The sequence below is a fragment of the Styela clava genome, chromosome 4 (assembly GCF_964204865.1).
Source record: "Styela clava chromosome 4, kaStyClav1.hap1.2, whole genome shotgun sequence".
NCBI classification, from domain to species: domain Eukaryota; kingdom Metazoa; phylum Chordata; class Ascidiacea; order Stolidobranchia; family Styelidae; genus Styela; species Styela clava.
Window position 1 is genome coordinate 20,146,616 of NC_135253.1, and position 21,221 is coordinate 20,167,836.

General features: G+C 36.6%; 1 long non-coding RNA gene, 19 other non-coding genes and 3 pseudogenes across 20 annotated transcripts; 22 read left to right on the top strand and 1 right to left on the bottom strand.

The window, feature by feature from the left end:
• Positions 1–1,217: 1,217 nt before the first annotated feature.
• On the bottom strand, positions 1,218–2,245 carry LOC144421920 (uncharacterized). The gene is made up of 3 exons (XR_013475041.1): positions 2,034–2,245; positions 1,428–1,499; positions 1,218–1,339 (listed from the first exon to the last, which is right to left on the bottom strand). It is a non-coding gene; the product is annotated as an uncharacterized LOC144421920 (long non-coding RNA).
• Positions 2,246–2,573: 328 nt separating this feature from the next.
• On the top strand, positions 2,574–2,712 carry LOC144422318 (U4 spliceosomal RNA). Its single transcript, XR_013475286.1, has one exon. It is a non-coding gene; the product is annotated as a U4 spliceosomal RNA (small nuclear RNA).
• A 408-nt stretch (positions 2,713–3,120) lies between these two features.
• LOC120327344 (U4 spliceosomal RNA) lies at positions 3,121–3,259 on the top strand. The gene has a single exon (XR_005567543.2). It is a non-coding gene; the product is annotated as a U4 spliceosomal RNA (small nuclear RNA).
• Positions 3,260–3,745: 486 nt separating this feature from the next.
• LOC120327370 (U4 spliceosomal RNA) lies at positions 3,746–3,884 on the top strand. Its single transcript, XR_005567567.2, has one exon. It is a non-coding gene; the product is annotated as a U4 spliceosomal RNA (small nuclear RNA).
• A 576-nt stretch (positions 3,885–4,460) lies between these two features.
• LOC120327332 (U4 spliceosomal RNA) lies at positions 4,461–4,599 on the top strand. The gene has a single exon (XR_005567532.2). It is a non-coding gene; the product is annotated as a U4 spliceosomal RNA (small nuclear RNA).
• Positions 4,600–5,198: 599 nt separating this feature from the next.
• LOC144422306 (U4 spliceosomal RNA) lies at positions 5,199–5,356 on the top strand (annotated as a pseudogene).
• A 478-nt stretch (positions 5,357–5,834) lies between these two features.
• LOC144422304 (U4 spliceosomal RNA) lies at positions 5,835–6,019 on the top strand (annotated as a pseudogene).
• Positions 6,020–6,494: 475 nt separating this feature from the next.
• Positions 6,495–6,665, top strand: LOC144422305 (U4 spliceosomal RNA; annotated as a pseudogene).
• Positions 6,666–7,160: 495 nt separating this feature from the next.
• On the top strand, positions 7,161–7,299 carry LOC144422323 (U4 spliceosomal RNA). Its single transcript, XR_013475290.1, has one exon. It is a non-coding gene; the product is annotated as a U4 spliceosomal RNA (small nuclear RNA).
• A 425-nt stretch (positions 7,300–7,724) lies between these two features.
• Positions 7,725–7,863, top strand: LOC120327343 (U4 spliceosomal RNA). Its single transcript, XR_005567542.2, has one exon. It is a non-coding gene; the product is annotated as a U4 spliceosomal RNA (small nuclear RNA).
• Positions 7,864–8,346: 483 nt separating this feature from the next.
• On the top strand, positions 8,347–8,485 carry LOC144422330 (U4 spliceosomal RNA). The gene has a single exon (XR_013475297.1). It is a non-coding gene; the product is annotated as a U4 spliceosomal RNA (small nuclear RNA).
• A 572-nt stretch (positions 8,486–9,057) lies between these two features.
• LOC144422307 (U4 spliceosomal RNA) lies at positions 9,058–9,196 on the top strand. Its single transcript, XR_013475275.1, has one exon. It is a non-coding gene; the product is annotated as a U4 spliceosomal RNA (small nuclear RNA).
• Positions 9,197–9,594: 398 nt separating this feature from the next.
• LOC144422324 (U4 spliceosomal RNA) lies at positions 9,595–9,733 on the top strand. Its single transcript, XR_013475291.1, has one exon. It is a non-coding gene; the product is annotated as a U4 spliceosomal RNA (small nuclear RNA).
• A 415-nt stretch (positions 9,734–10,148) lies between these two features.
• On the top strand, positions 10,149–10,287 carry LOC120327337 (U4 spliceosomal RNA). The gene has a single exon (XR_005567537.2). It is a non-coding gene; the product is annotated as a U4 spliceosomal RNA (small nuclear RNA).
• A 482-nt stretch (positions 10,288–10,769) lies between these two features.
• Positions 10,770–10,908, top strand: LOC120327331 (U4 spliceosomal RNA). The gene has a single exon (XR_005567531.2). It is a non-coding gene; the product is annotated as a U4 spliceosomal RNA (small nuclear RNA).
• A 1,443-nt stretch (positions 10,909–12,351) lies between these two features.
• On the top strand, positions 12,352–12,490 carry LOC120327339 (U4 spliceosomal RNA). Its single transcript, XR_005567538.2, has one exon. It is a non-coding gene; the product is annotated as a U4 spliceosomal RNA (small nuclear RNA).
• Positions 12,491–12,970: 480 nt separating this feature from the next.
• On the top strand, positions 12,971–13,109 carry LOC144422299 (U4 spliceosomal RNA). Its single transcript, XR_013475268.1, has one exon. It is a non-coding gene; the product is annotated as a U4 spliceosomal RNA (small nuclear RNA).
• Positions 13,110–13,692: 583 nt separating this feature from the next.
• LOC144422328 (U4 spliceosomal RNA) lies at positions 13,693–13,831 on the top strand. The gene has a single exon (XR_013475295.1). It is a non-coding gene; the product is annotated as a U4 spliceosomal RNA (small nuclear RNA).
• A 627-nt stretch (positions 13,832–14,458) lies between these two features.
• On the top strand, positions 14,459–14,597 carry LOC120327367 (U4 spliceosomal RNA). The gene has a single exon (XR_005567564.2). It is a non-coding gene; the product is annotated as a U4 spliceosomal RNA (small nuclear RNA).
• A 573-nt stretch (positions 14,598–15,170) lies between these two features.
• Positions 15,171–15,309, top strand: LOC144422312 (U4 spliceosomal RNA). Its single transcript, XR_013475280.1, has one exon. It is a non-coding gene; the product is annotated as a U4 spliceosomal RNA (small nuclear RNA).
• A 457-nt stretch (positions 15,310–15,766) lies between these two features.
• On the top strand, positions 15,767–15,905 carry LOC144422302 (U4 spliceosomal RNA). Its single transcript, XR_013475272.1, has one exon. It is a non-coding gene; the product is annotated as a U4 spliceosomal RNA (small nuclear RNA).
• Positions 15,906–18,938: 3,033 nt separating this feature from the next.
• LOC120327350 (U4 spliceosomal RNA) lies at positions 18,939–19,078 on the top strand. Its single transcript, XR_005567548.2, has one exon. It is a non-coding gene; the product is annotated as a U4 spliceosomal RNA (small nuclear RNA).
• A 928-nt stretch (positions 19,079–20,006) lies between these two features.
• On the top strand, positions 20,007–20,144 carry LOC120327319 (U4 spliceosomal RNA). Its single transcript, XR_013475274.1, has one exon. It is a non-coding gene; the product is annotated as a U4 spliceosomal RNA (small nuclear RNA).
• Positions 20,145–21,221: the final 1,077 nt, after the last annotated feature.

Below are 21,221 nucleotides of genomic sequence, written 5' to 3' on the forward strand. Positions count from 1 at the left end.
GTACAACCATCAAAATCATTTTTGAACAAGCTTTGAATAAGGAAAGAATGATACATACACCAAAAATAACTTAATCTAAATATATGAACCTAAAATTAACAAAAATACTACAGTATAAACTCAATGTTTTAATAATTACATTTGTCCTGGCGTTTGGCATCTTTTTTGTGTCACCAGCATACTAAGGCCAGTCTGAAATGATTTTATAGTACCAACTCTAACTAACGAGGCCACATGATCATGGGTTTATCTGGATCTTTACGAATGTTTAATTAATTCCAGTAATGCAAAAAAGTTACTTTTATAATTTCATGTATAGATCAGTAAAAAAACAAATGACAGATTTTTTCGACAAGACATTTCGCACTACATTGCGTGGCATAGGATTGCTTGAATTATTATTGATATTGATTTTTAGTAACTAAGTCGTTGTATAATTATATTAATATACAAACACATGGAAATTTTCTGTTCGAAGTTGGTCTTCGAATTTGTCATATTGACTGCTGAGCTTATTGTGTTTTTTGATTGTATTGATGGAAATATGACAAATTAAACAATGTGCTTCAGAATTTTGTGAAGAGCAGAAATGTTACAACTCCCATTTTCTTCGAAAATGCCACCTTCTTCATGTACTTTGCGTTTAATTTAATTACTCAAGTGTTTTATTCAAGTATTCTTTTGCTAGCTTGATGTGTATTCTTAATTGGGTCAAAATGTGGACAAAAAAATCAATATTCCAAAACTACTTTCAGTAAATTGTTTTCTGTGTGAATAATCAATTTCACTTTAAAAGGTTTGAAAAATCTATTACATTTAGATAAAAAAAAAAACTTCCAAAATACTATTACAATTATTGTTAATCGAGGGCCGCACTGGAAGTTCTCTGGGGCCGCGAGTTTGAGATCCCTGGTCTAGCTTGAAGTTGTTCAAAAAATATATGATAGTATTTTATCATGAATGATGATTATACCCCTTCCGGAATTTCTTCTATAGTACTACCAAAAGTTGATGAACCAAATATAACACAGGTGCAGTGAGGTACCCGTAATCCTCATTTCCAAAGCTGTTTTAAGTATGTCTGGCGTGTTTTGTGCCTTTTTACAAATAAGACCGCTTAAGCAATCTTACGCTTTGGAATTTTTAGTTATTTTCCTCAAGCCATGCAGGATGTGGGGGCCATACACAACTCTACCGGAGGGTCAAATGTCTTCGCATGCCTCCATAGGTTGTTTTTCTATTGCAAATTTCTATTTTCAATTGCATTATATTTCTTGGAATCACACTGTCACTGATATGTCGCCAGACTTCTGATATCTCCCCGTCTGCTATAGTTGTCCTGTGAATAAATAATAGGAAATTGAGATTAGACGAATAGTTGAAAGTTTTGCTTTATGTCGGCTTAATTTCTTGATTGATATACTTACTATTTCTGCTATTGCCTCTTGTGCTGCAAGAGTCTCACAATGCTTAGACAGGTTTGTCCACAACTTTCACATCTGAAGAAAGAGAGGAGATTTATTAATTTTCGTTAAGAATAAATAAAGCAGTCTATATGATTCAGAATGGAAAAGCTAATAAATTCAATATCTCATGTTTTATTTAAAAAATATTTTACTGAATTTGGTATATAAACCAACTAATAAAAGGGTTTAGTCAGAAAATTACAAGCATTCGTGGCTCCAAATACTTGAGAAATCAGACTATACAATATAGACCGGTATGAGTGAAATGTTAGGTGAACTTGTTAACACTTTGATTCAATACGCAAATAAAAGTGAATGCGTAATAGTATGTTACAATGAGCAGCAATCAACAATGAGTATATATCCTCACTGATTAAAAAAATCTAACTGGAGGTGCATGAACTATTTGAAACCATAACGGGTAAGTAAATATGTAATTTCGGCAGATGGGCAACTACGTACCGTACTGAATTAATAACTTCGTAGTATTTGACAAAGGCTGGCTTTCCCACATGTACTTAACAGTGCGATGCCGGGTGTGATATACAACAATAGTATTCACCTTACCTTTTACCGATTTCTTTTTACCCCAACTTTCAAAAATATCATTAAAATCGACAACAACTGTCAAAGCAGGCACGAACACCATTCGTGCTACGCCTTGAAAGCAGCACACATCCGCTCGTTTTCGTCTCGTCAAGTATGTGCATTGGAGCGTGCTATCGAATACGATCTTCGGACAAAAATGCCGGAGTTGCGCATCATGTTGTTTAATGTCATTGCTCCAACAAAATTATGAACGATTCACCGGCTGCATTTATTGCCACCTTGCGGCGGTTTTTCATTAGAGTTCTCATGTACTCATCATACTAACTCAAGAAAGTTCCAAAAAACTTACAAAATGCGAATCAGCCAGCGGCAAAAGAACTTAATTCCAAACGTGTTTATTTTTTAATGCAGTGTTATTATTTTAATAATTGCTTTATCTGTACTTCCACTCCCAGGAACATTAGTTAGCCTGAAAAGACAGTTACGATAGTACTCTTAGTCACCACAAGTAATAGATTTTATTGGTACTTTAATAAGTAAAGTTTTCTCTCTTTCATTAGCTTTGCGCAGTGGCAGTATCGTAACCAATGAGGTTTATCCGAGGTGCGATTATTGCTAGTTGAAAACTATTACCAATACCCCGCCCTGGTGATGCAATCGCATAGCCTGTGGCAATTTCTGAAGGGTTCTGTGGAACCTATCCTCTCGAGATTCGATTATGTCTCAGACAACTCATCCTGTCGCAACTTTCATCAGTGCATACACGTCAGATTATTGGCTTTTCGCGTTGCCACATTGCGGCGGTGTTTCGTTAGAGTTCTCATATACATTTTAACTCAAGAAATTTATAGCACGATCCAGAATTTCAAGGAACTTACAGAATGCAAAACAGCCAACAGCAAGAGAACATAATTCCAAACGTGTTTAGTTTTTTATTCCAGATTAAATCTATTCCAAAATGCAGTGTTATTATTAATTGTTTTATGTTCACTTGCATTCCCAGGAACATTAGTTGCCTAACAAGACAGTTACGATAGTATTCTTAATCACCACAAGTAATAGATTTTATTGGTACTTTAATAAGTAAAGTTTTCTCTCATTCATTAGCTTTGCGCAGTGGCAGTATCGTAACCAATGAGGTTTATCCGAGGTGCGATTATTGCTAGTTGAAAACTATTACCGATACCCCGCCCTGGTGATGCAATCGCATCGCCTGTGGCAATTTCTGAAGGGTTCTGTGGAACCTATCCTCTCGCGGAATGAAATGACAAAACAATAAATTAGATGATGTCCATGGTTTGGAAAATTTGTGTAGGCTTACAAATATATATGGCTGATCAGTTCCGACAACTCATCCTGTCGCAACTTTCATCAGTGCATACACGTCAGATTATTGGCTTTTCGCGTTGCCACATTGCGGCGGTGTTTCGTTAGAGTTCTCTTGTACAATTCAACTCAAGGAGCATAGTACGATCCAAATTCCAAAGAACATATAGAATACAAAACAGCCAGCAGCAAGAAAACATAATTCCAAACGTGTTTATTTTTTTTTTATTCCAGATATATTCTATTCTTAAATGCAGTGTTATTATTTTAATAATTGCTTTATCTGTACTTCCACTCCCAGGAACATTAGTTAGCCTAAAAAGACAGTTACGATAGTATTCTTAATCACCACAAGTAATAGATTTTATTGGTACTTTAATAAGTAAAGTTTTCTCTCATTCATTAGCTTTGCGCAGTGGCAGTATCGTAACCAATGAGGTTTATCCGAGGTGCGATTATTGCTAGTTGAAAACTATTACCGATACCCCGCCCTGGTGATGCAATCGCATCGCCTGTGGCAATTTCTGAAGGGTTCTGTGGAACCTATCCTCTCGCGGAATGAAATGACAAAACAATAAATTAGATGATGTTCATGGTTTGGAAAACTTGTGTAGGCTTGCAAATACATGGCTGGTCAGTTCTGTCAACTCATCCTGTCGCAATTTTCTATGCTTTTGCCAATACATTGATGTCTTTTGTTTTGAAAAATATGTTTAATTTTCCGAATCTATGTCAAACAAATTGTGACAACTTTACGAATTACTGCTGGAAATGCACTCCACAGTAAGTTATCACTCCAACAAAATTATGACCGATTCACCGGCTGCATTTATTGCCACCTTGCGGCGGTGTTTCATTAGAGTTCTCATGTACTCATCATACTAACTCAAGAAAGTTCCAAAAAACTTACAAAATGCGAATCAGCCAGCGGCAAAAGAACTTAATTCCAAACGTGTTTATTTTTTAATGCAGTGTTATTATTTTAATAATTGCTTTATCTGTACTTCCACTCCCAGGAACATTAGTTAGCCTAAAAAGACAGTTACGATAGTTTTCTTAGTCACCACAAGTAATAGATTTTATTGGTACTTTAATAAGTAAAGTTTTCTCTCTTTCATTAGCTTTGCGCAGTGGCAGTATCGTAACCAATGAGGTTTATCCGAGGTGCGATTATTGCTAGTTGAAAACTATTACCAATACCCCGCCCTGGTGATGCAATCGCATCGCCTGTGGCAATTTCTGAAGGGTTCTGTGGAACCTATCCTCTCGCGGAATGAAATGACAAAACAATAAATTAGATGATGTCCATGGTTTGGAAAATTTGTGTAGGCTTACAAATATATATGGCTGATCAGTTCCGACAACTCATCCTGTCGCAACTTTCATCAGTGCATACACGTCAGATTATTGGCTTTTCGCGTTGCCACATTGCGGCGGTGTTTCGTTAGAGTTCTCTTGTACAATTCAACTCAAGGAACATAGTACGATCCAAATTCCAAAGAACATATAGAATACAAAACAGCCAGCAGCAAGAAAACATAATTCCAAACGTGTTTATTTTTTTTTATTCCAGATATATTCTATTCTTAAATGCAGTGTTATTATTTTAATAATTGCTTTATCTGTACTTCCACTCCAAGGAACATTAACTAGCCTAATAAGTTATCACTCCAACAAAATTATGACCGATTCACCGGCTGCATTGATTGCCACCTTGCGGCGGTGTTTCATTAGAGTTCTCATGTACGCATCATACTAACTCAAGAAAGTTCCAATAAACTTATAAATGCGAAACAGCCAGCGGCAAAAGAACATAAATCCAAACGTGTTTATTTTTTTATTCCAGATTATATCTATTCCTAAATGCAGTGCTATTATTTTAATATATAATTGTTTTATCTGTACTTCCATTTTATCCGAGGTGCGATTATTGCTAGTTGAAAACTATTACCAATACCCCGCTCTGGTGATGCAATCGCATTGCCTGTGGCAATTTCTGTAGGGTTCTGTGGAACCTATCCTCTCGAGAAATTAAATGACAGAACGGTAAATTAGATGATGTTCGTGGTTTGGAAAATTTGTGTAGGCTTACAAATATACGTTTGGTCAATTCCGACAACTCATCCTGTCGCAACTTTCAACAGTGCATACAAGTCAGATTATTGGCTTTTCGCGTTGCCACATTGCGGAGGTGTTTCGTTAGAGTTCTCTTGTACATTTTAACTCAATAAACTTATAGCACGATCTAAAATTCCAAGGAACTTACAGAATGCGAAACAGCCAGCAGCAAGAGAACATAATTCCAAACGTGTTTATTTTTTTATTCCAGATTAAATCTATTCCTAAATTCAGTGTTATTAGTAATTGTTTTATCTGTACTTGCATTCCCAGGAACATTAGTAGCCTAACAAGACAGTTACGATATTGTTCTTAATCACCACAAGTAATAGATTCTATTGGTACTTCAATAGGAAAATTTTTTTCACACTCATTAGCTTTGCGCATTGGCGGTATCGTAAACACGAGAGTGGAAAAAACTCTGATCCGTAAGAAAAAAAAAAAAAAACAATGAGGTTTATCCGAGGTGCGATTATTGCTAGTTGAAAACTATTACCATTACCCCGCCTTGGTGATGCAATCGCATCGCCTGTGGCAATTTTTGAAGGGTTCTGTGGAACCTATCCTCTCGCGGAATGAAATGACAAAACGATAAATTAGACAATGTCTATAGTTTGGAAAATTAGGGTATGCTTCTAAATATACGTTTGGTCAGTTCCGACAACTCATCCTGTCGCAACTTTCAACAGTGCATACACGTCAGATTATTGGCTTTTCGCGTTGCCACATTGCGGAGGTGTTTCGTTAGAGTTCTCTTGTACATTTTAACTCAATAAATTTATAGCACGATCTAAAATTCCAAGTAACTTACAGAATGCGAAACAGCCAGCAGCAAGATAACATATTTCAAAACGTGTTTATTTTTTTATTCCAGATTAAATCTATTCCTAAATGCAGTGTTATTATTTTAATATATAATTGTTTTATCTGTACTTCCATTCCCAGGAACATTGGTTAGCCTAACTAGTATTCTTAGTCACCACAAGTAATTGAGTTCATTGGTACTTTAATAAGTAAAGTTTTCTCTCATTTATTAGCTTTGCGCAGTGGCAGTATCGTAAATAATGAGAATAATAAAAATAAAAAAAAACTAATGACGTTCATCCGAGGTGCGATTATTGCTAGTTGAAAACTACTATCAATACCCCGCCCTGTGATGCAATCAATCCCTTTGCCTGTGGCAATTTCCGAAGGGTTCTGCAGGACCTATCCGATCAAACTGAAATGACAGAACAATAAATTAGATGATTTCCTGGTTTGGAAGATTTGTGTAGGCTTGCAAACATATGGCTGGTCAGTTCCGAAAACTTATCCTGTCGCAACTTTCAACAGTGCGTACACGTCAGATTATTGACTTCCAGTGTTGCTACCGTGCGGCGATGTTTCATTAGAATTCTCTTGTACTCCCGTGTACATTTTAACTCAAAAAATTTATACCACGATCCAAGATTCCAAGGAACTTACAGAATGCAAAACAGCCAGCAGCAAGATCACATAATTCCAAACGTGTTTATTTTTTTTATTCCAGATTAAATCTATTCCTAAATGCAGTGTTATTATTTTAATATATATTTGTTTTATCTGTACTTCCATTCCCAGGAACATTGGTAGCCTAACAAGACAGTTACGATAGTATTCCTATTCACCACAAGTAATAGATTTTATTGGTACTTTAATAAGAAAAGTTTTCTCTAATTCATTAGCTTTGCGCAGTGGCAGTATCGTAACCAATGAGGTTTATCCGAGGTGCGATTATTGCTAGTTGAAAACTATTACCAATACCCCGCCCTGGTGACGCAATCGCATTGCCTGTGGCAATTTCTGAAGGGTTCTGTGGAACCTATCCTCTCGAGAAATTAAATGAAAAAACAATAAATTCGATTATGTCCCAGACAAATCTTTCAACAGTGCATACACGTCAGATTATTGGCTTTTCGCGTTGCCACATTGCGGCGGTGTTTCGTTAAAGTTCTCTTGTACATATTAACTCAAGAAATTTATAGCACGATTCAAAATTCTAAGGAACGTACATAAGTCGAAACAGCCAGCAGCAAGAGAACATATTTCAAAACGTGCTTATTTTTTTTTATTCCAGATATATTCTATTCTTAAATATAGTGTTGATATTTTAAAAATTGCTGGATCTGTACTTCCACTCCCAGGAACATTAGTTAGCCTAACAAAACAGTTACGATAGTATTCTTAGTCACCACAAGTAATAGATTTTATTGGTACTTTAATAAGAAAAGTTTTCTCTAATTCATTAGCTTTGCGCAGTGGCAGTATCGTAACCAATGAGGTTTATCCGAGGTGCGATTATTGCTAGTTGAAAACTATTACCAATACCCCGCCCTGGTGATGCAATCGCATCGCCTGTGGCAATTTCTGAAGGGTTCTGTGGAACCTATACTTTCGCGAGATGAAGTTACAAAACAATAAATTAGATGATGTCCACGGTTTGGAAAATTTGTGTAGGCTTCAAAAAAAATGTTTGGTCAGTTCCGACAACTCATCCTGTCGCAACTTTCAACAGTGCATACACGTCAGATTATTGGCTTTTCGTTTTGCCACATTTCGACGGTGTTTCGTTAGAGTTTTCTTGTACATATTAACTCAAGAAATTTATAGCACAATCCAAAATTCCAAGGAACTTACAGAATGCGAAACAGCCAGCAGCAAGAGAACATAATTCCAAACGTGTTTATTTTTTTATTCCAGATATATTATATTCTTAAATGCAGTGTTGATATTTTTAAAATTGCTTTATCTGCACTTCAACTCCCAAGAACATTAGTAACCTAACAAGGCAGTTACGTTAATTTTCTTAGTCACCACAAGTAATAGATTTCATTGGTATATTAATGAGTAAAGTTTTCCCTCATTCATTAGCTTTGCGCAGTGGCAGTATCTTAACCAATGAGGATTATCCGAGGTGCGATTATTGCTAGTTGAAAACTATTGCCGATACCCCGCCCTGGTGATGCAAACGCATCGCCTGCGGCAATTTCTGAAGGGTTCTGTTGAACCTATCCTATTGCGAAATGAAATGACAAAACAATAAATTAGATGATGTCGGTGATGTAATCGAATCGCCTGTGGCAATTTCTGAAAGTTTCTGCGGAACCTATACTTTTGCAAATTACGTTGATGTCCATTGTTTTGAAAAATATGTTTAATTTTCCGAGTCTATGTCAAACAAATTGCGACAACTTTACGAATTACTGCTGGCAATGCACTCCGCAGTAAGGTATCCCTCCAACAAAATTATGACCGATTCACTGGCTGCCTTTATTGCCACCTTGCGGCGTTGTTTCATTAGAGTTCTCATGTACTCATCATACTAACTCAAGAAAGGGTCAAGAAACTTACAGAATGCGAAACAGCCAACGGCAAAAGAACATAATTCCAAACGTGTTTATTTTCTTATTCCAGATATATTATATTCTTAAATGCAGTGTTAATATTTTAAAATTGCTTTATCTGTACTTCAACTCCCAAGAACATTAGTAGCCTAACACGACAGTTCGTTAATTTTCTTAGTCACCACAAGTTATAGTTTCATTGGTACTTCAATAAGTAAAGTTTTCTCTCGTTCATTAGCTTTGCGCAGTGGCAGTATCGTAACCAATGAGGTTTATCCGAGGTGCGATTATTGCTAGTTGAAAACTATTACCAATACCCCGCCCTGGTGATGCAATCGCATCGCCTGTGGCAATTTCTGAAGGGTTCTGTGGAACCTATCCTATTGCGAAATGAAATGACAAAACAATAAATTAGATGATGTCCATGGTTTGGAAAATTTGTGTAGGCTTTCAAATATACGTTTGGTTAGTTCCGACAACTCATTATGTCGCAACTTTCAATAGTGCATACACGTCAGATTATTGGCTCCCCGTGTTGCCACCTTGCGGCGGTGTTTCATTAGAGTTCTCTTGAACATTTTAACTCAAGAAATATATAGCACGATCCAAAATTTCAGGAAACTTGAGGAATGCGAAACAGCCAGCGGAAAAATAACATAATTCCAAACGTGTTTATTTTCTTATTCCAGATATATTATATTCTTAAACGCAGTGTTATTATTTCAAAAATTGCTTTATATGTTCTTCCACAGTAAAGTTTTCTCTCGTTCATTAGCTTTGCGCAGTGGCAGTATCGTAACCAATGAGGTTCATCCGAGGTGCGATTATTGCTAGTTGAAAACTATTACCAATACCCCGCCCTGGTGATGCAATCGCATAGCCTGTGGCAATTTCTGAAGGGTTCTGTGGAACCTATCCTCTCGAGATTCGATTATGTCTCAGACAAATCATCATGTCGCAACTTTCAACAGTGCATACACGTCAGATTATTGGCTTTTCGCGTTGCCACATTGCGGCGGTGTTTCGTTAAAGTTCTCTTGTACATATTAACTCAAGAAATTTATAGCACGATTCAAAATTCTAAGGAACATACATAAGTCGAAACAGCCAGCAGCAAGAGAACATATTTCAAAACGTGTTTATTTTTTTTATTCCAGATTTATTCTATTCCTGAATGAAGTGTTAGTATTTTAACAATTGCTTTATCTGTACTTTCATTCCAAGGAACATTAGTTAGCCTAATAAGACAGTTACGATAGTATTCTTAGTCACCACAAGTAATAGATTTTATTGGTACTTTAATAAGAAAAGTTTTCTCTCATTCGTTAACTTTGCGCAGTGGCAGTATCGTAACCGATGAGGTTTATCCGAGGTGCGATTATTGCTAGTTGAAAACTATTACCAATACCCCGCATTGGTTATGCAATCGCATCGCCTGTGGCAATTTCTGAAGGGTTCTGTGGAACCTGTCCTCTCGCGAAATTAGAAGACAAATATTTAAATTAGAAGGTGTCCATGGTTTGGTAACTTTGGGTAGGCTAAATATACGTTTGGTCAGTTCCGACAACTCATTCTGTCGCAAATTTCAACAGTGCATACACGTCAGATTATTGGCTTTTCGCGTTGCCACATTGCGTCGGTGTTTGGTTAGAGTTCTCTTGTACATTTTAACTCAATAAATTTATAGCACGATTCGAAATTCCAAGGAACCTACAGAAGTCGAAACAGCCAGCAGCAAGAAAACATATTTCAAAACGTGTTTATTTTTTTTATTCCAGATATATTCTATTCTTAAATGCAGTGTTATTATTTTAATAATTGCTTTATCTGTACTTCCACTCCCAGGAACAATAGTTAGCCTAACAAGACAGTTACGTTAATATTCTTAGTCACCACAAGCAATAGATTTCATTGGTACTTCAATAAGTAAAGTTTTCTCTCATTCATTAGCTTTGCGCAGTGGCAGTATCGTAACCAATGAGGATTATCCGAGGTGCGATTATTGCTAGTTGAAAACTATTACCAATACCCCGCCCTGGTGATGCAGTCGCATGGCCTGTGGCAATTTCTGAAGGGTTCTGTGGAACCTATCCTCTCGAGAAATGAAATGACAAAACAATAAATTAGATGATCTCCATGGTTTGAAAAATTTGGGTAGGCTTCCAAATATAGGTTTGGTCAGTTCCGACAACTCATCTTGTCGCAACTTTCAATCGTGCGTACACATACAACCTATATTTGTTATAGGCAGAAATTTACTTTAGTGATTTAACACATTCATTTTAGTTATTCTGGTCCCGATAATCATGTTTAGACTTGCTCTCGTTTATTTATTTGTTTATTTATATTAAGCGTCACTGACCGAGAGAAAGTTTGAAGTCTTGGCAATGATGGTGCAATACTCTCTTATATCAGCTGATTTGTAGTCATGCCCTTGTTTTTTCTCATTGTATTATACTAAATGTCCTATTTATTAGTGTGGAAGACAGTGCAATGAGGCCCGGTCACATGAATTTCTCTGTTAGGTGCTGCAGTTACTTTGCGGCATTGATTTGCAAATTGTAGGGTTTTAATTATGCTAATTTAGAATTGCTAAGATATTTAGGGAAGTTTGTTGTTTAGGGATATTAAGTAATTTAGGTTCTAATTGAGTTGTATGTATGAGGCTAATAGTATTTTCTTGTTTTTGTGTCTTGTAGCTAAATTTAAGTACTGTTGTTGGGTTGGAGACACAAATATATTGTAACCATACAATACACACCATACATTTACATACAAACATCAAGTTTTTACATTCACTGTGTTACACTGCCGTTATACTTGCTGTGGAAATTTATCTATCTACTGTGGAACTTTTAACCTGATTGTGGAATTTTACTGGACTGTGACTTGTATATACTGTAAATATACTTTCATCACAAGTTCTTTCATACAAGTTGGATGTGTTTATGTGTGCGTTACTACTGTGTCGAGAGTTAGCTACGGAAGTAGATTGACAAGACAGCCCAATAATCAGAAATAGGACCTGTAGAACCTCTTAACTCTACAATATTATCAAAATGAAATGACAGAACAATGATTTAGATGATTTCCATGGTTTGGGAAAATTGTGTAGGCTTGCAAATGTATGGCTGATCAGTTCCGACAACTCATCCTGTCGCAACTTTCAACAGTGCATACACGTCAGATTATCGGCTTTTCGCGTTGCCACCTTGCGGGGGGTGTTTCGTTAGAGTTTTCTTGTACATTTTAACTCAATAAATTTATAGCACGATCCAAAATTCCAAGGAACTTACAGAATGCGAAACAGCCAGCAGCAAGTGAACATAATTTCAAATGTGTTTATTTTTTTTATTCCAGATATATTCTATTCTTAAACGCAGTGTTATTATTTTAATAATTGCTTTATCTGTACTTCCACTCCCAGGAACATTAGTTAGCCTAACAAGACGGTTACGATAGTATTCTTAGTCACCACAAGTAATAGATTTTATTTGTACTTTAATTAGTAAAGTTTTCTCTCATTCATTAGCTTTGCGCAGTGGCGGTATCGTAACCAATGATGTTTATCCGAGGTGCGATTATTGCTAGTTGAAAACTATTACCAGTACCCCGCCCTGGTGATGCAATCACATCGCCTGTGGCAATTTCTTAAGGGTTCTGTGGAACCTATCCTCTCGCAGAGTGAAATGACAAAACAATAAATTAGATGATGTCCATGGTTTGGAAAATTTGTGTAGGCTTACAAATATATATGGCTGATCAGTTCCGACAACTCATTCTGTCGCAACTTTCAACAGTGCATACACGTCAGATTATTGACTCTTCGCGTTGCCACATTGCAGCGGTGTTTCGTTAGAGTTCTCATATACATTTTACCTCAAGAAATTTATAGCACGATCCAGAATTTCAAGGAACTTACAGAATGCGAAACAGCCAACAGCAAGAGAACATAATTCCAAACGTGTTTATTTTTTTATTCCAGATTAAATCTATTCCTAAATGCAGTGTTATTATTAATTGTTTTATCTGTACTTGCATTCCCAGGAACATTAGTAGCCTAACAAGACTGTTACGATAGTATTCTTAATCACCACAAGTAATAGATTTTATTGGTACTTTAATAGAAAAACTTTTCTCTCACTCATTAGCTTTGCGCAGTGGCAGTATTGTAACTAATGAGGTTTATCCGAGGTGCAATTATTGCTAGTTGAAAACTATTACCAATACCCCGCTCTGGAGATGCAATCGCATTGCCTGTGGAAATTTCTGTAGGGTTCTGTGTAACCTATCCTCTCGCGAAATGAAATGACAAAACAATGATTTTCATGGTTTGGAAAATTATGTAGGCTTGCAAATACATGGCTGGTCAGTTCTGTCAACTCATCCTGTCGCAATTTTCTATGCTTTTGCTAATACATTGATGTCTTTTGTTTTGAAAAATATGTTTAATATTCCGAATCTATGTCAAACAAATTGTGACATATTTACGAATTACTGCTGGAAATGCACTCCACAGTAAGTTATCACTCCAACAAAATTATGACCGATTCACCGGCTGAATTTATTGCCACCTTGCGGCGGTGTTTCATTAGAGTTCTCATCATACTAACTCAAGAAAGTTCCAAAAAACTTACAAAATGCGAAACAGCCAGCGGCAAAAGAACTTAATTCCAAACTTGTTTATTTTTTTTATCCGAGATATATTCTATTCCTAAATGCAGTGTTATCATTTTAATAATTGCTTTATCTGTACTTCCACTCCCAGGAACATTAGTTAGCCTAACAAGACAGTTACGATAGTATTCTTAGTCACCACAAGTAATAGATTTCATTGGTACCTAAATAAGTAAAGTTTTCTCTCATTTATTAGCTTTGCGCAGTGGCAGTATCGTAACCAATGAGGTTTAACCGAGGTGCGATTATTGCTAGTTGAAAACTATTGCCAATACCCCGCCCTGGTGATGCAATCGCATCGCCTGTGGCAATTTCTGAAGGGTTCTGTGGAACCTATCCTCTCGAGAAATGGAATTACAAAACAATAAATTAGATAAATGTCCATGCTTTGGAAAATTTGGGTAGGCTTCCAAATATAGGTTTGGTCAGTTCCGACAACTCATCTTGTCGCAACTTTCAATCGTGCGTACACATACAACCAATATTATCAAAATGAAATGACAGAACAATGATTTAGATGATTTCCATGGTTTGGGAAATTTGTGTAGGCTTGCAAATGTATGGCTGATCAGTTCCGACAACTCATCCTGTCGCAACTTTCAACAGTGCATACACGTCAGATTATTGGCTTTTCGCGTTGCCACATTGAGACGGTGTTTCGTTAAAGTCCTCTTGTACATATTAACTCAAGAAAATTATAGCACGATCCAAAATTCCAAGGAACCTACATAATGCGAAACAGCCAGCAGCAAGAGAACATAATTCCAAACCTGTTTTTTTTTTATTTCAGATATATTCTTTTCTTAAATGCAGTGTTATTATTTTAATAATTGCTTTATCTGTACTTCCACTCCCAGGAACATTAGTTATCCTAACAAGACAGTTACGATAGTATTCTTAGTCACCACAAGTAATAGATTTTATTGGTACTTTATTAAGTAAAGTTTTCTCTCAATTTTTAGCTTTGCGCAGTGGCAGTATCGTAGCCAATGAGGTTTATCCGAGGTGTGATTGTTGCTAGTTGAAAACTATTACCAATACCCCGCCCTGGTGATGCAAACGCATCGCCTGCGGCAATTTCTGAAGGGTTCTGTTGAACCTATCCTATTGCGAAATGAAATGACAAAACAATAAATTAGATGATGTCGGTGATGTAATCGCATCGCCTGTGGCAATTTCTGAAAGTTTCTGCGGAACCTATACTTTTGCAAATTACGTTGATGTCTATTGTTTTGAAAAATATGTTTAATTTTCCGAATCTATGTCAAACAAATTGAGACAACTTCACGAATTACTGCTGACAATGCACTCCGCAGTGAGTTATCCCTCCAACAAAATTATGACCGATTCACTGGCTGCCTTTATTGCCACCTTGCGGCGTTGTTTCATTAGAGTTCTCATGTACTCATCATACTAACTCAAGAAAGGGTCAAGAAACTTACAGAATGCGGAACAGCCAACGGCAAAAGAACATAATTCCAAACGTGTTTATTTTCTTATTCCAGATATATTATATTCTTAAATGCAGTGTTAATATTTTAAAATTACTTTATCTGTACTTCAACTCCCAAGAACATTAGTAGCCTAACACGACAGTTCGTTAATTTTCTTAGTCACCACAAGTAATGAATTTCATTGGTACTTTAATAAGTAAAGTTTTCTCTCGTTCATTAGCTTTGCGCAGTGGCAGTATCGTAACCAATGAGGTTTATCCGAGGTGCGATTATTGCTAGTTGAAAACTATTACCAATACCCCGCCCTGGTGATGCAATCGCATTGCTTGTGGCAATTTCTGAAGGGTTCTTTTGAACCTATCCTCTCGCGAAATTAAATGACAAAACAATAAATTCGATGATGTCCCAAATATACGTTTGGTTAGTTCCGACAACTCATTATGTCGAAACTTTCAACAGTGCATACACGTCAGATTATTGGCTTTTCGCGTTGCCACATTGCGGCGGTGTTTCGTTAAAGTTCTCTTGTACATATTAACTCAAAGGAATTTATAGCACGATCCAAAGTTCCAAGGAACCTACACAATGCGAAACAGCCAGCAGCAAGAGAACATAATTTCAAACGTGTTTATTTTTTTTATTCCAGATATATTCTATTCCTAAATGCAGTGTTATTATTTTAATAATTGCTTTATCTGTACTTCCACTACAAGGAACATTAGTAGCCTAACAAGACAGTTACGATAGAATATTAATTACCACAAGTAATAGATTTTATTGGTACTTTAATAAGTAAAGTTTTCTCTCATTTGTTAGCTTTGCGCAGTGGCAATATCGTAACCAATGAGATTTATCCAAGGTGTAATTATTGTTAGTTGAAAACTATTACCAATACCCCGCCCTGGTGATACAATCGCAATGTCTGTGGCAATTTCTGAAGAGTTCTGTGGAACTTGTCCTCTCGCAAAATGAAATGACAAAACAATGAATTAGATCAGTGGTTCCCAAACTTTTTTGACCATCGCCCCCCTAAAGTAGTTTATACAACTTCATCGCCCCCCTGCACTACAAAAAAATATAAAGTCAGAAACGAATTTATTACAGACCAAATAAGAAGACAAATCATAGTTTATAGTGTTTTTTAATGAGATAGATGAGCTTGGTGTTCTTCAGCGAGTTTTGTTTATATCTAAAATTACCCCATTTACTGATGGAAAGGTGATTTCATTGTTCTAATAGCAATAGTAGCACGGCTGAAAACCCCTTTTTCACCATATAATAGGTCGGAAATGAAAGAATCCAGGGTCCTACCTCCTCAAAAACCGCCGTGTACTTTCCACTTCCTAAATTCACCCCATTTCACATTAAAATAATAAAAACAAAGTTAATTTTCCAAATTTATAATAATGATTTTTGTACATTTCATTCATTCGTACAGCCTGATGACCTGCACCAAAATATTTCGGAAAAATCCCCGATTCCTCATCCTATCACGGCCTCCAGTCCATAATTAACCAGCCATTTTTTTGGATTCATGGACTCGGATGTGGAAGAAGCCGTGACTGACTATCGGCTACGGCCCAGGGGTCGGCAAATTTTATGTCGATCGCAGGACAAAATTCAGGGTTGCTAGTCTTTCGCGGGTCGCATATATTTTTTGAGAGTTAAAAACGGAACACACGCGAAAACTGCGACAATCGTGAACTCAACTCAGTCGTCTTATTAAAAAAATTTTACAATGACATTAATGTGACACTGTCTTGTTGCTGAATCACGCTGGATAGCTTTACGACGCCAAGATTGAAACATTTTCTAAATGGGCATCACCAAACCCACTTCTTTGCTTGTTCTTTGTAATGTTCATTTTCGAAAATAATGGTTTGCACAAATATGTACTTCCAAACATCGAAGTGAATATTTTCGCACGATTTGTGAAATTTTGATAAATATATATTTTCTTTAAGAAGATGCATTCTTACAAAAATCAAGCATGATGAATCTCCCGAATATGAATATGAATTTTATTTCCTTATTGCTTTGCAATATATTCGAATATTTACTGCGCTATTGAACCCCTGCACTCAGCATCAACTTTTCTGCGTGTTTCCATTTGTCTAATTATAATTAAATTGTAGGCTCGTTAAACGAGTGGCTGTTCACTAAATTGTTAGGATATAGTATAATTTACTCTAAACGTGTCTCACGATAAATTCTGTTACGTAAAAAAATGTAATTTACTCCTCGAGCGTAGATTATAAATAAAAAATTTTCATCGTCAAAACCGCCGTTTGGATATTTCCCCGGACATAGACTTCCTTGTTTACTTCGTTACATTGGCCAATCAGCAAGATGCAAAAAACGTAACAATGCCCCTTTCGCAGGCGCTCAGACACTCTCACTCGGACAGATTTCAGGGGTGGTCGTGAGCACTACCTCATTTTCACGTTTTTGAATTATATTCGTTAGTATTTAGTTGTTTTTCGGAAATTTAAATATAAATCAAATAAGTCAATGATTACTTTGTCTTTCTATGAGTTTCAGTTTAAATACAGCAATCAAAAATTAGTGTAGAAATAGCTGTGATAGACTAGGCTAAAATTCTTTATCGGTACTTTTAAAAAGCAGATTGTTAAATGGTGTGTATTAGAATGATAGTTTGAATCAAATACCCCATTTTACAGGCCACAGCTCGCGAAACCACTCTTAAAATAAGCACCGGAAATTTTAAAATGGTTAAGTATGGAAAGAATTTTCCGCGGTCAAAGGTCGGGGAAAGGTCCATTCAGTGAATCGTCCCGGGCCAGATTATTTTACTTCGGCAGTATTTTGCCGACCACTGGGATACGCAAACTACCTTACCTTACTGCAAAGACGAGACCAGTAATCCTTTCGCGTGTGAATATCGCCCACATGATTCAAGTCTGCGAATGCACACAAAGTACAGAATTAAGTGCGCCGAACATAAAACAGCTTTCGCGAAATCGCCCCCTTAGACTTTTTCGCCCCCCTCTGTATCGTTTTCGCCCACTGGGGGGCGATATCGCCCACTTTGGGAATCACTGAATTAGATTACTTCCATGGTTTGGAAAATTTGGGTAGGCTTGCAAATACATGACTGGTCAGTTTTGGCAACTCATCCTGTCGCAATTTTCTATGCTTTTGCTAATACATTGATGTCTTTTGTTTTGAAAAATATGTTTAATTTTCCGAATTTATGTCAAACAAATTGCGACAACTTTACGAATTACTGCTGGAAATGCACTCCACAGTAAGTTATCACTCCAACAAAATTATGACCGATTCACCGGCCGAATTTATTGCCACCTTGCGACTGTGTTTCATTAGAGTTCTCATGTACTCATCATACTGGATAGGTTAGGATAGGATTTACATATTTATCCCGGGGTAGAGGAAAGCCGATAAGACGGCTTATCCATATGGCGAACCACGGCCTCTCGTCCGGTTACCATTCCAAGTCGGGTATGGGATTAGATTTACTGTATTGTTTGTTTTCGGAAGGATGGACTTGGTGGTGGAGGAAGCCGTAACCGACCAGCGGTTACGCGAACCACCCAACGACGGCGAGGAGTCCAGCAATCCTCTCGCCCATAACCATCCCTGCATGGGATTCGAACCTGCGAACCCACGCAGAGTAGTTAGAGGTGCGGTGGCGAGCGTATTCCTAACGCTTAGCCCGTTGAGCCACACCGCCGCGCCGCGAGATACTAACTCAAGAAAGTTCCAAAAAACTTAGAAAATGCGAAACAGCCAGCGGCAAATGAACATAATTCCAAACGTGTTTATTTTTTATTTCAGATATATTCTATTCTTAAATGCAGTGTTATTATTTTAATAATTGCTTTATCTGTACTTCCACTCCCAGGAACATTAGTTATCCTAACAAGACAGTTACGATAGTATTCTTAGTCACCACAAGTAATAGATTTTATTGGTACTTTATTAAGTAAAGTTTTCTCTCATTTATTAGCTTTGCGCAGTGGCAGTATCGTAGCCAATGAGGTTTATCCGAGGTGTGATTATTGCTAGTTGAAAACTATTACCAATACCCCCGCCCTTGTGATGCAATCGAATCGCCTTTGGCAATATCTGAAGGGTTCTGTGGAACCTATCCTCTCGCGAAATCAAATGACAAAGCAATAAATTCGATGATGTCCATGGTTTGGAAAATTTGGGTAGGCTTCCAAATATACGTTTGGTCAGTTCCGACAACTCGTCCTGTCGCAACTTTCAACAGTGCATGCACGTCAGATTATTGGCGTTGCCACCTTGCGGCGGTGTTTCGTTAGAGTTCTCTTGTACAATTCAACTCAAGAAGCATAGTACGATCCAAAGTTTCAATAAACTTGCAGAGTGCGAAACAGCCAGCAGCAAATGAACATAATTCAAATCGCAAAAATGTAGATAAATACATAAATTGCCAACGATTTTTCTGCTACCGAAAAATTTGGATTCTAAATCTTTATATTCTTTCATTTTAACATATATGGAGATTCACAGTTTAAAATAATTTCAAGGAAATAGGTAAACGGAAGTGTCAAGGGACAACTCATATGCATTTTCCAAATATTTTGACTTGAGAAACTACCTAGAGTGCAAAAACATGATCTATATCAACATTTGTTTACATTTTAATGCGTCGTTTAATTATAATTTAAGTTTTGAATTGAGCCATGAAATAAGTTTGACAATCTCATTAATATTTTCAACCATCGTGGTATACATACTGGTTATGTTACAAAGTATTGCAGATTGAACAAAATACATATCTCAGAATTAGTCCTTCCTGTACTCCTTCATGTACATTTTAACTTAAGAAATTTATAGCACGATCCAAAGTTCTAAGAAGTTTGCAGAATGCGAAACCTGATTAAATTAGTAGGCCTATTCACTTTGTATAATTTACTTAATATTAATGAAGACTTTCTTAAAATTTTTATTCGCATAAAAATGTGACTGTTACGAAAGCATTCCGATTCACCACAAGTAATAGATTTCATTCGTACGCTCATAAGTAAAATTTTCTCTCGTTTGTCAGCTTTGCGCAGTGGCAGTATCGTAACCAATGAGGTTTATCCGAGTTGCGATTATTGCTAGTTGAAAACTATTACCAATACCCCTCCCTGGTAATGTATATGTGTAACTTTCCGAATCTATGTCAAACAAATTATGATAAGTTTACGAATTATTGCTGGCAAAACACTCCACAGTACGTTATCCTTCCAACAAAATTATTGGCGGATCATCATTGGCTACCATTATTGCTACCTTGCGGCTGTGTTTCATTAGTGGTCTTGAGTGTACTCCTGTAGGGTAATTTGTACAAATCACAACCAACACTCATCGTAATAAAAACATCCAATTTTAGAAACCATACTTGTTACCTTGAACTGTTTGACGTATTTATTTTCAAACGACCAGATGCGCGTATTTTAAATTTCCGGATTTCGGCTCGGAGCAATATTTCTACGAAAAGACGTGATGAACTTTGATTTTTTTCTCTTGCAATCAGTTGTCAATTTTAGATTTCCTCATAAAAATTTGCATTCACTATTTATTTTGTATAATTTACCAATGACATTGTTTAATGGCATTGAATTTACCTAGTATTAATACTTTCACAAAATTTTTATTCGCATAAAAACGTAACAGTTACGCAAGTATTCCGAGTCACCACAAGTAATAGATTTCATTCGTACTGTTATAAAAAAAAAATATTTTCTCTCGATTATTTGCTTTACACAGTAGCAGCATTGTAGCATTGGAAAAAGTAATACACGAAAGGACTAAACTCCGATCGATCTCCCGCGACATCTTGCGATTCGTTTTTACTGAACCTTTTAAAATCTCCTTCAATGAAGTGACGGCCGTTTGACGAGATCGCTATTCGAGTTGTTTGGAGGTGGGTGTCTTTTTTATTTTGATTTTTTTTCACAAAAAAATATTTTATGCTATTTGATTAAATGCGACAACAGCTTCGTATATAACACGGCGTACTATAACAGTGGCCAAACTTTAAATGAGGCTCAAACATGCGGCATAAAACACTAAAATCGGTTGGCGATGCTGTGAACAGATGAGTTCGACTGTATGAGTTTGTAAGCATTCTAGATTAAGGTACCGTACCTATTTGTGTATTTTGGATCTAGTTAGGCCTAACTGTAGTGCGATTTGATCTTACCAGTCTGTCAAACCTGAGAAATAGTCGTCTTTCACAGTCTCACTCTCCGCACTTCGCAGCTTCAGATCGT